Source organism: Suncus etruscus, chromosome 10, assembly GCF_024139225.1.
Source record: "Suncus etruscus isolate mSunEtr1 chromosome 10, mSunEtr1.pri.cur, whole genome shotgun sequence".
NCBI lineage: Eukaryota > Metazoa > Chordata > Mammalia > Eulipotyphla > Soricidae > Suncus > Suncus etruscus.
This window is the reverse complement of record NC_064857.1, coordinates 107107157-107123707: the sequence shown is the minus strand read 5'-3', so window position 1 is coordinate 107123707 and position 16551 is coordinate 107107157.

Here is a 16551-nt window from a genome sequence, read left to right as displayed (position 1 = left end):
CTAAATCACCTTGGTACTTACTATTTTGATGATTTTGACTATTCAAGTACAGTAATTCCTTACTTAATGCCCCTAATTGAAACTGGACTCTTGAGCAAAATGATCATAAAACTGCTTCTTTTTTAAAAATCCAATTTTATTAACTTACCAGTGACATTATACAATTTCTAAAATAAAGCTTGGTCCTCAGACAGACCTTATACAAAATCAAGTCTCTCTGTCTCTGTCTCTGTCTCTGTCTCTCTCCTCTCTCTCTCTCTCTCTCTCTCTCTCTCTCTCTCTCTCTCTCTCTCTCTCTCTCTCCCTCCCTCCCTCCCTCCCTCCCTCCCTCCCTCCCTCCCTCCTTCCCTCCTTCTGTCCCTCCATCCCTCCCTCCCTCCCAAAACACACTCATCCATGTTCCATCTGATAGCCAGCACATTTTTTGCAAAGTGTAAATTATTATGTTTTTGCCAATTCATTTACTCTGGTTATTTATATTCTGCAAGACCATCTAGTAATTGTCTTTTTTTTTTTTTTTTTTTTGGTTTTTGGGCCACACCCGGTGATGCTTAGGGGTTACTCCTGGCTATGCGCTCAGAAGTCACTCCTGGCTTGGGGGGACCATATGGGACGCCGGGGGATCAAACCGTGGTCCGTCCTAGGCTAGCGCAGGCAAGGCAGGCACCTTACCTCTAGCGCCACCGCCCGGCCCCTAGTAATTGTCTTTTAACTTATTTCTGCTTAGCACATCCTCTCAAGTTCTCTCCATGTTGTTTTGCAAGTCATGACTTCATCTTTTTTAATAGCCAATTCTCTTGATTGTCATAACTGCTTTCTTGAGCATGGAATTTCCTGACTTTTTCTCCTATTGGTATTTTTCTTTTTGAGGGGGAGGTGTTAGTTTGGGCCACAACTGGTGATGCTCAGGGGTCACTCCTGGTGATGTCCAAGGAGCCTACTGTTAAGTAGCTTACTCCAGTATTTTATTATGAATCCCTCTGTCTTAATAACTAATATGTTTCCTTTTTTTCTTTTTTTGGTTTTTGGGTCATACCTGGCTGTGCTCAGAGGTTACTCCTGGCTATCTGCTTAGAAATAGCCCCTGGCAGGCACGGGGGACCATATGGGATGCCGGGATTCGAACGAACCACCTTAGGTCCTGGGTCTGCTGCTTGCAAGACAAACACCGCTGTGCTATCTCTCCGGCCCCTAATATGTTTCTTGAATAAATAATATAAATGGTTCCTACTTTGTGGGGAGGGAGAATGCCATACCTGGCTATGTTTAGGGATCACTCCTGGTAGGGCTCGGGATACCATATGTGGTGCTAGGATTGAAGCTGGGTAGGCCATGTACAAGGCCATAATATTTACGCCTGCCTATTCTTACTTAAATAATTGTTTTTGTATTTACAGTGGATAGTCTAGGGCAGTGATGGCTAACCATTTTGAGCCCACGTGCCCAAACTGCCGCACAAAACCAAATGATTTCCTCACAAGTGCCAGCACATCAATTAAACCTTAATAACAAGATTTTAGTATCTAAAAATTATGCGGCATGTGCCATATATCTTAATTGCAGACCTTCACATGTGCCAGCTGCAGGACCTGACTTACGGAGTAGGTTTTGAGGTTGGAGATTCTGAGGCAGAGACTTATCCCGAATTATCATTGCTGACAATGCTTTGTGCTGTGGCCTAGTCACTAGGACTTTGGTCTTTGGCCACAGTTCCCTCCACGGGTGATTGATTGTGTGGATCCCTCTCTTGCTTGATTGGTGCCCTGAGTCCCTTGTACTTTCAGAGCCCAGTTACTGGTCAGTTTAATCACCATCTAAGGTGTTCTTGGCAGCATTTGTAGCCCGAGGCCCTGGCCAATGCAGAGGATTAGCCTTGGTTCAGTACTGGGGGCAGGCTGGGCCCACCAGTTGCTTGTTGGTTTGTTTTTTGTTTTTTTTTGTTTTTTTTGCAGGGGTGGGGGGACTAAGTCTGGCAGTACTTAGGGGCTGTTCTGGTCTCCTGTATGCAGAGCACCTTTCCTCCTCATTGAGCTTTGTGCCTTTGCCCCTATTGGTCAAAGACTGTTCAAAGAGCAGCCATTGCAGCCAGCTTCAGGAGACTGAGTCCCAGGGGTCTCAAACTCGCAGTCCACGGGCCGCAAACGGCTCTCCTTTTGTGGCTCTCATTTTGTGGCCCTGCCCTAGAGGAATCTTTGTTTTGTTTTGTTTTGTTTTAGTTGTTTGGGTCACACCCCCCAATATTCAAGGCTTACTACTGACTTTGCACTCAAGGATCACCCCGACTTTGCCTCCTGCGGCCCGCAGGTAAATTGAGTTTGAGACCCCTGGTAGGCCTTCCCTTGCCAGGGCCCACTGGCATCCTGGATAATTGGCTGCTTCCAAAGCCATAGCCTTCCTCCTATTTTCAACTGAGTTCATTTCACATCTGCTCCAGCCTCTTGCCTAGGCAACAGCAGATGTGTTATCACTCACCTTCAGAAGTGCAAGTGCTCCATTCATCAATGAAGCAGTTAAGGAAAGACTGCTGCCAGTTGTATTAGGAAGTTGGTTTCTGGTTTTATTGGATTTTTTTCCAAAGTGGGCTGATACTCTATGTTTTGAGGGCAAATCCAAATTAGCTCCTTGAATAAAGTTTTATTGGATTCCACCACTTCATTGTTAGTATGAAACAGTGTTATTTTAGAATTTGCTATACCTCTAATGAATCACTGCAGTAGTTATCATTTTGTGACTTTCTTCAGTAACATCTCTGTCTTTGTTAGGGCATATTATAGAATTTCAGACTGCATTGTTCCATTGCAAGTACATATCACATTTTGCTTACCTCACTCATCCTGCAGGGATGCTTGTTTCTGTGCCTTATCTATTGTGAGTCATGCACCTTTGAACATGAGAGTACAAACCTCTTGGAAGAGACCCTTTCAGTTCCTCAGGCGGTGCTCAGAAGTGGAGCTGCTGAACCCTGTGGAGAAGGTTTGATTCAGGAACTGCTGTACATCAGAGTAGCTCGTCTCTGCCAGTTAAATTTTTAATAACTAAAGAGGTTGAATAAAATAGGTATAGAAGCTAAGAAGGCAACTTAAAATTTGGGGAGAAAATTTATTTATTTATACAGGTATTTTTCTGGTTGATGCCAGATCTGATAAGAAGCCAGAATTTAATCTTAGAGTAGAATAAGTTAGATAGTCTACTTGCTTTTTTTTCATAAGGTGGGTTCACAGAAGGACCCGTGTCCAAAGCTCCAAGCTCAGCACTAGCTAATGCTTGAAACAGCAGATATTTACTACTTAGCAGTTTCTGGGCATTGGAGGCAGCTGGATTCTAACCCAGTCTCGGGAAACTGCAGTCCAGGGTCAGCCAGGAACGTCTGCCATCATTGGCCTTGACTGGTGGAGAGGGTTGGCATCCAGGAGTGCTTATGTGATCCATGATCAAGCTTGCCACGTGGGCTTCGCCATGTGTCTTTCCTGTAACATGTAATGAGAGAGTGCTGGAACAAAATCTCAGTCTGACAGCACTTACTCATGGATGTGATGTGCCTTCATTCCTGTTATGTTGATCAGACAGATCAACCCAGCCATACTGAGTGTAAGACTACCTAAGTATGTGGAAACCAGAAGGTGGGAACGTAGGAGCTATTTGGATGTCTGTAGAATTCTGTGCATGAGATCATGTCCTGTCAGCTTTGCTGTGTGACCAGTGCATTCTTCAGAGCCTGCAGTTTGATTTTTTTTATAAATATCTTTATTTAAACACCTTGATTACAATATGATTGTAGTTGGGTTTCAGTCATGTAAAGAACACCCCGCTTCACCAGTGCAACATTCCTATCACCAATGTCCCAAATTTTCCTCCCCCCACCCCACCCCCACCTGTACTCTAGACAGGCTTTCTACTTCCCTCATTCATTCACATTGTTACGGTAGTTCTCAATGTAGTTATTTTTCTAACTGCACTCACCACTCTTTGTGGTGAGCTTCATGTTGTGAGCTGGACTTTCTAGCCCTCCTCTCTTTTGTCTCTGAGAATTATTGAAAAATTGTCTTTTATTTTAATCTGTTTTGTTTCATTTTTGTTTGGAGGCCACACTTGGCTATGCTCAGGTTATTCCTGGTTTTGCACTCAGGAATCACTCCTGGTGGGCTCAGGGGACCATATGTGATGCCAGAGATAGAAGCCAGGTTGGCTTGTGCAAGGCAAACACCCTACCCACTGCGCTATCACTCCGGCCTCCACATTTAATCATTGTTGTTGCAAAATATTTTGTCATTGTTCTCTATTATAATGACAGTCACTAACAAAATTTTAGGGCCTGAAGTATGGCTTGGGCAGCAGAGTGCATGCCCTGAGGCAGCAGAGGGGAGCTTGAGTCCTAGCACTAGAAGAAATACAGGCTCACACCAGCTCTCAACAAACATGCATGCACAGGCTCAGCATAGGGAATGCTAATCAGCATCTACCATTTATTCGGGTTTTTGTTTGTTTGTTTGTTTGTTTGGTTTTTGGTTTTTGGGTTACACCCGACAGCGCTCAGGGGTTACTAAATTGCTCTTGGCGGGCTTGGGGGACCATATGGGATGCCGGGATTCAAACCACCGTCCTTTCTGCGTCTAAGGCAAACGCCTTACCACTGTGCTATCTCTCTGGCCCCATTTTATTCGTTTTTTTAAGTAGGACTGTAGGGTACCTCTGTGCTGAGAGCTCAGAGACTTTTATTGAGTTCTCAAGACATTGGCTTAATCCTGGCTTCAGTTAACCTGCAAGAATAGGTCAATCACTATAAGTATGTCTTGCCTGGGAATGAGCATGCTTATATTTAATAACTAAAAAAAACTGCTTAAAGTATCAGCTCAACTCATCAGCATTATTTGACAATTCTCACTGCAGTCCTCTCACCTCACCTCAAGTTGGTCTCTTGGGAACTTTAATCTCATAAAAGCTGGCAACTCTGGGACCAGTGTTCTTTGGTCAAAGACCCTGTCTTGGATGCATAATGCATTGTAATTCAAGGTACTCCTGCGTGGCATTATCAGAGGTAGGGTAGACTTGCTGTCTCCTCACTGTCTCGTCTTCCTCCTGCTCAAACAATCAGCAGCAGTTCTTACTTGGTTCCTATTCTTCCTGTGGGAAGGATGTCTCTCTATATTACCAGTTTTCCAAAGTCATTTTCTAGAGTTTAATTTCTACTTTAAATATGCATGTACACAGCAGTTATTTGATGGTGTTTTTGGTATTGCGATTGCAGAACTATTTTCCCCATATAAAAGTTCCTGCTAATTAGCATAATGGGACACAGTAATAAAATTGGCCCTTAATGCAGTGAAATGGGTGCAGTCTACCCATGGTCTTGGCATGCAGCAGCTGCCCTGGATCTGTTCCAGGTCAGGAATTTGTTTTCTGTTTGTTTTGGGTCCACATATGGTTGTATTGGCAGGGCTTGAGGAATGATATGAGCCAACGGGGACTAAACCCTATCAACCACATGTAAGGCAAGTACCCTACCTACCCTACTCATTGTACTATCTATTGCTCTGCCATCAAGATTTTTGACATCATCCCTTCCAGCACCACCTGGATTGAGCACTTCTAGGTGTGGTCCCAAAACAAGCAAAAACACTAAGCTGAATAATTGTTATTTAAACTCAGACTAATTTGAGTTAGATGATTGTAATAAAAAATATTTGTTTCTTGGGTAGTATGTCAGCATTGGGAATGAGCGTGGTGTTAGATTCATAAAAGGTATTATGGAGGACTCTCATCTCCTTGATATTTTGGAAGACTCTATGGATCAATGGTAGTAATTTTTCTGTGATCCTTTGACAAATTCATCTGTTTAAAAAAAAGAAAAGAAAATTTTGGTTTCTAAATTTGGGATATTTTGGGCTTTCACGGGAGATCCAATTCAGAATTTTATCTTGTTAATGGTGAAGGTTCAGAATAAATTTATGTGTCTTAATGCAGCAATCTCAAGTTCCCTGTCAAGTGACAAAGATGGAGGAAATGTCCAGGCAACACTGAACAACAGGAATAGTGGACCATGAGCAAAGCAGAATTTCCAGGTTCCAGAAGACAGAAAACAGATGCTGGTGATGGACAGACTCAGGACTGGAAGAAGCCATAAGGCAAAGCTACAAGTAGTGTCTTTCCTTGGCTCAGAGGCATGAAGGAACTTCAAGTTCATGTTTACTTGGGGGAAAGAGAGAGGAGAAGATAATATTACACTTTAATTTAAAGAGGCTATCATTAAAGTAACCACACACATGCACCCTGTGGTAGACAAAGATCGTGACAACATTAGTTCTGTAGTTTGTTTTAGAAATGTACTTTGGGCCCGGAGAGATAGCACAGTGGCGTTTGCCTTGCAAGCAGCCGATCCAGGACCAAAGGTGGTTGGTTTGAATCCCGGTGTCCCATATGGTCCCCCGTGCCTGCCAGGAGCTATTTCTGAGCAGACAGCCAGGAGTAATCCCTGAGCACCGCAGGGTGTGACCCAAAAACCAAAAAAAAAAAAAAAAAAAAAAGAAAAAGAAAAAGAAAGAAAAAAAAAAAAAAAAGAAAGAAAAAAAAAAGGAAATGTATTTTCAGGGGCCAGCCAGGTGGCCACGCTAGAGGTAAGGTGTCTGCCTTGCAAGCGCTAGCCAAGGAAGCACCGCGGTTCAATCCCCTGGCGTCCCATATGGTCCCCCCAAGCCAGGCACAATTTCTGAGTGCTTAGCCAGGAGTAACCCCTGAGCATCAAACGGGTGTGCCAAAAAACCAAAAAAAAAAAAAGGGGGGGGGGCCAGGTAGGTGGCGCTGGAGGTAAGGTGTCTGCCTTGCAAGTGCTAGCCAAGGAAGGACCGAGGTTCGATCCCCCGGCGTCCCATATGGTCCCCCCAAGCCAGGGGCGATTTCTGAGCGCATAGCCAGGAGTAACCCCTGAGCGTCAAACAGGTGTGGCCCAAAAACCAAAAAAAAAAAAAAAGTACTTTCAAGTAGTTTATAAACTCAGTATCAGAAAGATGAAAGGTTCTAAACAAAGAATGTAGTGGCCCAAGGTAATTGACCTTGTTTTTTGATATGTGGAGAAGGATCCAACCTATTACATTTTTCCTGGGGAACCCTATAGAAAAATATGTTCCTTGAAAACACCAGTATACATAGTGTGTTACTTCTGATCTCTTATTGGGGGTAGGTTTTCTTGAACCACAAAGGAAACCTCAACAATAGAATGGGAAAGAAGGAAGAAAGAAACCCTGGCCATCGGCCAAGTAGGACTGAAACCGTATGAAACGAGACACAAGATACTACTGCCAGATTAGTAAAGGAGAGGAATGAGCAACTCACAACATGAACAAATGTCAAAAGTGTCCACACTCTTCATAGAATCAAAGATACAACTAAAAAACAATAAGATCTTTCTCTAGATATATAATTACCAGATTGAAAAACAACAACAGGGACCAGAGAAAATAGCACAGTGGTAGGGTGTTTGCCTTGCATGCTGCCAACCCAGGACAGATCTGGGTTCAATTCAAAGACGGTGGTGGTTTGAATCCCAGCGTCCCATATGGTCCCCCAGCCTGCTAGGAGTGATTTCTGAGCGCAGAGGCAGAAGTAACCCCTAAGCATTGCCAAAAAACGAAATAAAGCAAAAACCCAGCAAAACCTGTTGCTGCAAGAAGACTGAAAATTCACCGTTATTACTGTATTTTTTAACTCGTTATCCTTTAAAAAAAAAAAAGCTTACTAAACTTTCTGCTGGTGCTTCAGTGAATTCATTGTGAGTCAATAATTTTCAAAAATATTCTTTCCTCTCCCATCTTTTTAGTTTTTCGTTCAATTTTCTATCTTTTTTTAAAAACATGTTGCTTTTGGTCTCCCTAAAAAAGTATTATTTCAGTTATGTTAACTATGTAATGCATTTTCTTTAAATAAATTAATTTAAAAATTAAAAGAAGACTGAAAAATTATCTGAAAGACAATAGGACAATGCGCCTAATAAAAGCTTAAATTATTTTTTATTTCTGTGTTTGCCTATGGAAAACATTTTACATTTAGGACTAATGGCTAGCCAGTCTAATGTTAAATAACTATAATACACACGTATTTTGCATACAGAGGTCTGGATTTCATTCCCTATGTGTCCTGGCCTCCCTGTCCTGCACCCCGAAAAAAGGTGGGTTTGGAGGTGGGTATTAAAAAAGAGCTATGATGCTTTGTGTATTGGTGTTTGATTAATAAATTCAGCATCTGTAGGATGAAATATTAGTCCTTTAAAATGGCTTCTATGAGGAACAGGGAGATAGCTCAGGGGATCGAGTACATGCCAAGCCTGTGTGAGGCACCACATGCCCTGCCCCAGCATGTAGACCATTTGCCAGCGGTAGACCACGTGGCTCCTGAGCCTGACCCGGCACTGCCTAGTTGAGCACCCCTATTAATTAAACAGCAGCTGCAAAGTCAACAAAACTATGTAGAAGTGTAAGATTCGGGCCAGAACAGATAGGGTACTTGCCTTGCACTTAACCCAACCATGATTTCGTCCCTGGCATCTGTGGTTCCCCAAGCTCCACAAGCAGGGAACCTTGAGTGCAGTTAGCAGTAGCCAAACCCTGTCCTAGCCAAGTAGGACCCCAACCCAATAAAGAGCAATCCTGATTTTTACTGTTTACTGTACAGTTCTCATAATGATTATTTCTCTTCTTTTTCTTTTTTCTTTATTTTTTTTGGTTTTTGGGCCACACCCGGCGGTGCTCAGGGGTTACTCCTGGCTGTCTGCTCAGAAATAGCTCCTGGCAGGCACGGGGGACCCTATGGGACACCGGGATTCGAACCAACCACCTTTGGTCCTGGATTGGCTGCTTGCAAGGCAAACGCCGCTGTGCTATCTCTCCGGGCCCTCTCTTCTTTTTCTTACCTTTTTATTAATGTTGGGGTTTTTTGTTCGTTATGTTTGGTTTTTGGTTTTGGGGCCACACCCGCCGGTGCTCAGAGGTTACTCCTGGCTCTGTGCTTAGGAATGGGGGACCTGGGATTCTGGGATGCTGGAATTTGAACCACTGTCGGTCCTGGGTCGGCTGCTTGCAAGGCAAACACCCTACTGCTGTGCTATCTCTCCGGCCCCATTAATGTTGTTTATTAATATTTATTTAATATTAATTTGAAGACCAAAGTGGGTAATTGGCTCAGTTTTCTTTTCTGTAACCCTTTGTCCTCTATTCTCAAGTTTGGCTGACTGGCTTCTCTAATTACAGTGTTTCTAGCCTTTTTCCTGCTGACCTTGTTTCTTTCTTGTGGCCCCATGGCCACCCTATCTCCCAAGTCTCATTCTCTGCCTCTTACTCTATGTTGATAGAATTTTCATTTGTGACCCTCTTGGAATATCTTGGGGCCTGTTGAGACGAGTGACTTCCACTGAGAAATGCTACTTTAATCCTTGAATCCAGCTCTCCATTTTTTTTTTTTTTTCAGTGTCAGCCTTCTTCTGAGACCTAGCTCTACAATGCTCAAGGACAGAGCTTGGCATTCATAGATCCGCTTCACCTCTTTTTAGTTTGTAGAGTTTCAACTTGTCACCATCACTGCATTTCAGATTTCCTTTTGATGCTGTGTCTTTTGAGCATAAGCTTAGCATATTTGTTCTCATCTATTTTAGATTACTTCTGGTTTCATTGTGATGACTCTCTTTCATGTTGTTAGTAATTTGTACTGGTAGAGGTTAAATACTTTACACATATAAAGAGACTTAAAAGATGTTGAAATCTGAGGCCGGAGAGATATCCTGGCATCCCATATGGTCCCCCGAGCCTGCCAGGAGCGATTTCTGAGTGTAGAGCCAGGAGTAACCCCTGAGTGCTGCCAAGTGTGACGACCCCCCCCCCAAAACCTCCCCTCAAAAAAAGATGCCGAAATATATGGTCCAGAGAGATAGCACAGTGGTAGGGTGTCTGCCTTGCATGCAGCTAATCCAGGACGAATGGTGGTTGGCATCCCAGCATCCCATATGGTCCTTGTGCCTGCCAGGAGCAATTCCCCCAGCACTGCCGGGTGTGACCCCAAAAAACGAAAACAAAACAAAAATAATGCCGAAATACAGTGTTTGCCCAGACCCATACTTACTTTGTATATTTAGTTACCTTACATGTGTTATTTTTGTTTGGCTTGAGAATCCCATCCACTTTTGTTCAGGAACAATTCCTGGCCATTGCTCTGGCAGTGCCTGGGAGATTGTGTGGTACTAGAGTTCAAACCTGGACCTTCTGCATGCAAAGCCTGCTCCTGTGCTCCAGTCCCTGAAGCTGTCTCCTCAACTCTAGTCAGCAGTATTTTACTTTTACAAATAAGATGACGAAATCAGCACTCTTGAGTTTTCTTCATTTTAACAGTTTTTGCTTCGGAATCTGACAGCTTGACTAGGAAGTCATTTAAATAAATTTTATTTTGAAGACAGGCAGAATGTTAAACCATCTTTTCAACTCCTGTACTTTAAAGACAGAACATTACTTTCCTTTATTTCAGTCTTTGTTCTGACAGTCTTATGCAGTGTAGTTTATGTAATTGGAAAATATTAGGCTATTGCATTTCAAAACTTTTCTTACAGAACTTGAATGCAGGGGCCGGAGCTGTAGCACAGTGGGTAGGGCATTTGCCTTGCATGCAGCTGACCCAGGTTTGATTTCTAGCATCCCACATAGTCCCCCAAGCCTGTCAGGGGTGATTTCTGAGCACAGAGCCAGGAGTAACCCCTGAGAAACGTCAGGTGTGGTAAAAAAAAACAAACTTGAATGCACACTTTAATGAAAGGAGCTTTTTGTGTAAAAGTTAAAGACATGGATCACTCCCTTCTAATGTTTTGTTTCACTGGTTCTTCCACATCTTTAATAATAGCTAATAAGCTTTATATATCTACATTCAAAATTTTGTTGGATTTATGAGCTATCCAAAAAATGAAACATTGATAAATATTGCTAAATCATATTTAATGGAAAATATACAAAAACCAAAAAAAAAAAAACAAAACCATGGAGCTGGAGGAGATAGTGTGGAGGTAGGGTGTTTGGCTTGCATGCAGAAGGATGGTGGTTCGAATTCTGGCATCTCATATGGTCCCCTGAGCCTGCCAGGAGTGATTTCTGAGCATAGAACCAGGAGTAACCCCTGAGCGCTGCAGGGTGTGACCCAAAAGCCAAAAATAAAAAAGGAAGAAGAAGAAGAGGAAGAAAATATAAAGTACTTTTTTTTTTTTTGGTTTTTGGGTCACACCCGGCGGTGCTCAGGGGTTACTCCTGGCTGTCTGCTCAGAAATAGCTCCTGGCAGGCACGGGGGACCATATGGGACACCGGGATTCGAACCAACCACCTTTGGTCCTGGATCGGCTGCTTGCAAGGCAAACACCGCTGTGCTATCTCTCCGGGCCCTATAAAGTACTTTTTAAAAAAAACATGTTAATGAGGGGCTGGAGAGATAACATCAGGGCATTTGCCTTGCACACAGCTGACCTGAGACGGACCTGAATTCAATTCCCAGCATCCCATATGGTCCCCCGAGCCTGCCAGGAGTAATTTCTTTTTTTTTTTTTTTTTTTAATCTTTATTTTTAATTATGAGAACAATGATGGAAAGAGGACAAGGTAAAGTTACAGTGAAAGGACAATCGCCCTTAAACAGAGTTCTCAGAAGAAATCCTCTTGCTGACGCCTAAATATTGAACTTACAGTCAAAGAACATTAAGAAAAATAAGGCAGAACCCATGTACAATTACTTTGTCCACAAGTCCCCCGATTGTAGTACATTATAACATTTCTTAGCAGTTCACAAAGCATTCTAAAGCCATGAGATTTATGTGACTCCTTAAACATTGAAGGCATAGTATTTCTTTATATTTTCATACATACATATTAGTTTAAGTTAACATCAAAAGTTTGAGGTTTTTTTTTTTTAAGGGTTAGTCAAAAGAGCACAGTAAAAACGGTGTTAGAGTGGCAAATATTGTTTGCATAGGCTCACCAAAATATGGGGGACATGGAAAGGAAAAGCTTTGGTCTAATTACAAGGAGACCTGACCCCTGAAGTTTCCTGGCATAAGACCAACTCTAGGCTCCAGGCAAACTAGTTTTACAATCCAAGTCATTGTAGTGCCAATACAGTTTAATTTTTCACGCAGTCTCTATTGTTGGCATCAGGTTTCTGTATTAAAGATCCTGGAATCTGCACATCCTACATTGAAGTCAGGCTGGTGTGGAGTATCCTCTAGTTTCACCTCACAATTAAGGGGCAATACAGAAAGCCCTGTCTAGTAAGCAGTTCATTGTTGTTGTTAAGTCTTCTAAGTGTTAAGGGAAGTCCAGGAGTAATTTCTAAGCACAGAGCCAGGAGTAATTCCTGTGTGACCAAAAAAAAAAAAAAAAAAGAAACAAAATGAAAAGGGGGCTGTAGAGATGGTACTTGTGCTTGCCTTTGCTCCTGGCATCCTGTATAGTCCCATGAATACCACCAGGAATGATCCCTGAAATCAGACCTGTGAGTAATTAGCTTCTTTTTTTTTTTTTTCTTTTTGGTTTTTGGGCCACACCTGGTGTTGCTCAGGGGTTCCTCCTGGCTGTCTGCTCAGAAATAGCTCCTGGCAGGCACGGGGGACCCTATGGGACACCGGGATTCGAACCAACCACCTTGGGTCCTGGATTGGCTGCTTGCAAGGCAAACACCACTGTGCTATCTCTCTTGGCCCAGTAATTAGCTTCTTGATAAAAATTTCAAAAACATGGAAACAACCCAAGTGTGAAATTAACTATGGGTCTGTGTAAAAATATGGCTAATGAAAGAAAATGGCCTTTGTACAAAAGATATGGATAGTATATTCTGGAAAAGGATTGGAAATCAAATTTGTGGCTGCCAGAGATGATGAGAAGCAGTGAGTCAGGCTCATGTGAGTATTTTGGATCCTGTTGGTGGTGGTTACCAGATACACTTACCTTACCAATAAATTGTACATTTAAAAAGTGTTTGTTTTGTTTTATGTTTTGGGACCATACCTGGAAGTGCTCAGAGGTTACTCCTGGTAGGCTCAGGGACCATATGGGATAATGGGGATCCAACCTGAGTTGGCCAAGAACAAGGCAAATGCCCTCCCTGCTGTGCTATCACTCTAGTTCCCAAAGGTGATTTTTGTGTTTGGGTCACACCCAGCAGCGCTTAGGGGTTACTCCTGGCTCTACGCTCAAAAATCACTCCTGGCAGGCTCAGGGGACCATATTGGCTGGCCGGGATTCCAACCACTGTCCTTCTGCATGCAAGGCAAAAACGCCTTACCTCCATGCTATCTCTCCGGCCCCAAAGGTGATTTTTTTTTTTTAAGATGGGTCAAATACTCAAATAAAACACCTATAAAAGATGCTTCATAGTATATGTTATGCCAATCTTTAGAAGGCAACATTAAAGCCAGTTTTCAGTGTCAGAAATTACCTTAAAAAATTTTAAGAATAAAGAAATCTTTAGGAGACAGATTATTCCCAAGTAATGTTTTTTTGATGTAATGAGTTTTCATATTGGGAAAATATCCTTATGATTTAGAAATTAAGTGGCTTTGGTTTTTTGGGTCACATTCAGCAGTGCTCAGGTGTTACTCCTGGTTCTGCGCTCATATCTCTCTCCTGGCAGGCACGGGGGACCATATGGGGTTCCAGGATTCGAACCACCTTCCATGCTGACTTGGTTGTGTGCAAGGCAAAAAGCCCTACTACTGTGCTACCTCTGGCCCTAAGTGGCTTTTTTTTTTTTTTAAGTTGGAAGGGCTTCTTGCCTTTACCATTTTATTATCTTAATAAAACTGTCTTGATTTATTTAAGTCATAACTTTGTATTATTCAAGTATCTTTATTAGGTTAACTGTATGTATATCTTAGACAATTTATTGATCTTAAGTTCTGTGCTGTTTTGTATATTCTAACTTATTTGAAATTTGGTTTTGTTTTGGTTTGGAGACATACACAGAAGTACTCAGGATTGAACTCTTTATTCTGTGCTCAAGTGGGACACAGGCTTAGAAAACCACGTGGAATGCTGGGATTGAACCAGGTTGGATGCATGCAAGGCAAGTGCCCTGCCTGCTCTACTCTCTTTAGCTCTGGGGGCATTTTTAAAATTATATAATTATAAAACATTTGTCTTTTTTGTTTTTTGGGGGACCACACCCGTTTGGTGCTCAGAGGTTACTACTGGCTAAGTGCTCAGAAATTGCCCCTGGGGCCCGGAGAGATAGCACAGCGGTGTTTGCCTTGTAAGCTGTGTTTGCCTTGTAAGCGGCTGATCCAGGACCAAAGGTGGTTGGTTTGAATCCTGGTGTCCCATAGGGTCCCCCGTGCCTGCCAGGAGCTATTTCTGAGCAGATAGCCAGGAGTAACCCCTGAGCATCGCCGGGTGTGGCCCAAAAACCAAAAAAAAAAAAAAAAAGAAAGAAAGAAAAGAAATTGCCCCTGGCTTGGGGGGACCATATGGGACACCGGGAAAATTGAACTGCGGTCCTTCCTTGGCTAGCGCTTGCAAGGCGCTTACCTCTAGTGCCACCTCGCCAGCCCCAAAACATTTGTCTTTGATATCATTGTTTCTAACAGTTTTTCACTTGATTGTTTTGCCCTAGTCGTAAAATCGTATCAGTTAATAGTGAGTATTAGCCTCCTTAGTTTTTTTTTGGGTCTTTTGGGTTTTTTTGTTTTGTTTTTTGTTTTGTTTTGTTTTGGGGTTACATCCCACGGTGCTCAAGGGCAGGCTCAGAGGACCATAGGGAAATGCCGGGATTTCGACTACCGTCAGTCCTGGGTCGGCTGTGTGGTAGGCAAATGCCCTACTGCTGTGCTCTCTCTCCAGCCCCAGTTTTCTTTAAATTTTTTTTGCTCTAAGGGCCTTGACTCACTTACCACTTGTGGGGGACTAAACGAGACACCTATGTCATTGACCCCAGTGGTTCTGCGTTTTGATTTCTACCCCAGAAGCACAAATATATTCATTTGGAAAAGTATCTGCACTTTTTTTTTTTGTTTGTTTGGTTTTTTTTTTTTTTTTTTTTTTTTTTTGGTTTTTGGGTCACACCCGGCGGTGCTCAGGGGTTACTCCTGGCTGTCTGCTCAGAAATAGCTCCTGGCAGGCACGGGGGACCATATGGGACACCGGGATTCGAACCAACCACCTTTGGTCCTGGATCGGCTGCTTGCAAGGCAAACGCCACTGTGCTATCTCTCCAGGCCCGTATCTGCACTTTTATGTCATGACACCACTCATCCCAGTAGCCAGTATCTGGAAATGACCGAGTGCCCAAAAACAAGCAAGTGGATGAAGAAGTTTGGAGTGGATGGTGGGTGTTTGGTGTGGATGTATAAGGAAGGGAATTGTTCGCAATTCTGTACTCACAGCAGCTTCATTAAAACTGCACGGGAGGTTGTTGTGCTGAACAAAGTGAGTAGTAACAGGGAGGACAGATGATCTGACTCATTTTGGGGTGTCAAGAAACATGCTGAGAAGCATGAAGAAGCAGTGGCCAGTAGTTGCAGAAGTGAAAGGAACATCTCACAGAGTTTATTATGCACAGTACAGTTGGGAGGGATGAACTTGGAGCAGTGGTCCTCAAACTGTGGCCCGCGGGCCACATACTGTATTTGTATCTGTTTTGTTTCTTCATTGCAAAATAAGATCTATGCAGTGTGCATAAGAATTTGTTCATAAGTTTTGTTTTTACTATAGTCAGACCCTCCAATGGTCTGAGGGACAGTGAATTGGCCCCCTGTTTAAAAAGTTTGAGGACCCCTGATGGAGTCATGAAGAGCGATGCAGGGAGCCCTGCATGAGTTCCTGAAATCATGTTAGTGGTACTGTAAATCAGTCCCGAAAGAAAAACGCTTAAACATTTTTAACATGATAGCTGCCAGGGTAATAGTACAGGGGTAAAGGTACTTGCCCTGCACACTGCAGTTTCCATTTGCTCCCCAAATGCTTCCCATCATGCCCCACATAATGGTCCCCAAAAACCTACTGCAGGTAGGGCTCTTGTCTTGAATATCGCTGGCTTAGGTTTGATCGCCAGTTTGGGTACCCCTTCCCCCAAGGAAGAAAACAGTAAATAAAATGTTGTCCTGCCTTTTAGCTCTCCAGAGTCTACAAAATTGAGACCATTCCCCACAGTCTTAAAGGTACAGTGTTATGCCTCTCCTTTCTTGGTTTCAGCCCGACCCTGCTCCTTGTCCTACACTTGTTATCTGGATTCCACTCCAAGGTCAGGTCTTTGTGTCCTGTATTCTCTGTGGCTGTGTTCCTGCAGCTGCTCAGATGCTGTCCTTTAGAAGAGTCAGTCTCTAGAATAGCCTTTCCTTTTTTTTTTTTTTTTTTTTCTGTCTCCTCTTTATTTCTTCATTGCAGTTTGCTTTAACACTGTGATGCTGCCTTTAACCACCCATGGCTCACACTTGAGGGTGGGTTAACTAATCTGCAGCACAGGCAGCAGCATGTAAATGAAATTTTACTTGTGCGTGTTTGTCTTGCCAGGTAGAGGAGGCTGGTTTGAGTTAATGCTGAGTCCTAGAAT